Raw genomic sequence first — 917 nt, forward strand, 5'->3', positions numbered from 1 at the left:
CAATTCCTGTTGTTCCAATGGCTGAACCAATCCAACCCATGACCCTTAAGGATTTGTGTTATCCAGTTGGCTCCATCCAACCATCTTGTATCAGGTTGCCACAACCCACAGCTAATAATTTTGAAATCAAACCTCAAATCATAAATATGCTTCCAAAATTCACTGGATTAGAGGATGCGTATATATTTATTAGAGAATTTGAGGAGGTATGTGCAACTATGAAACTGCAATTAACAGAGGATGAGGTCAAACTTAGATTAATCAACTTTGCCCTTAAGGATAATGCTAAGAAGTGGCTTTATAGTCTGCCAAACCATTCTGTCACTACCTGGGAGGGCTTTGTGAGAATATTTTTGAAAAAGTATTTCCCCATCATAAAACAGCTAGGATTAGGAATGAAATAAATCAATTTTACCAACTAGCTGGTGAATCATTTTGGAAGTACTTTGATCGTTTCAAGAATCTTTTGACCCAATGTCCACACCATGGAATAGAAACTTGGAGACTATGCCAGATCATCTATGAGGGGTTAGATTCAAACTCAAGAACCATGCTAGAGTCCATGTGCCAAGGCTAATTTATGGACAAAGAAACTACTGAAGCTTGGCAATTCTTAGAAGATCTAGCCGAGAAAAATTTACAGTGGGAAACAACTAGGGAACCTGATAAAGCTACACCTTCAAGAGGAGGAATGCATCAAATTCAACCAACCCTAGCATCAGATGCCAAGATTGTAACCTTAACACGTAGATTGGAAGCCTTAGAATTACAGAGACCAGCCAATGTAAATCAAATATCTGCACCCATGTGTAAAGGGTGCAATGCACCAGACCATGTCTTAGAAGAATGTTCCTACTCGAATGAGTGTGCACAGGTGAATGCCACCTATCAAGGACCATTGAACAATCCTTATGCAC

General features: G+C 39.4%; 1 non-coding gene across 1 annotated transcript; it reads right to left on the bottom strand.

The window, feature by feature from the left end:
- Nucleotides 1-385: 385 nt before the first annotated feature.
- Nucleotides 386-492, bottom strand: LOC140859554 (small nucleolar RNA R71). The gene has a single exon (XR_012143091.1). It is a non-coding gene; the product is annotated as a small nucleolar RNA R71 (small nucleolar RNA).
- Between the last annotated feature and the right edge of the window lie 425 nt (nt 493-917).

Source organism: Elaeis guineensis, chromosome 7, assembly GCF_000442705.2.
Source record: "Elaeis guineensis isolate ETL-2024a chromosome 7, EG11, whole genome shotgun sequence".
In the NCBI taxonomy this organism is placed as follows: domain Eukaryota; kingdom Viridiplantae; phylum Streptophyta; class Magnoliopsida; order Arecales; family Arecaceae; genus Elaeis; species Elaeis guineensis.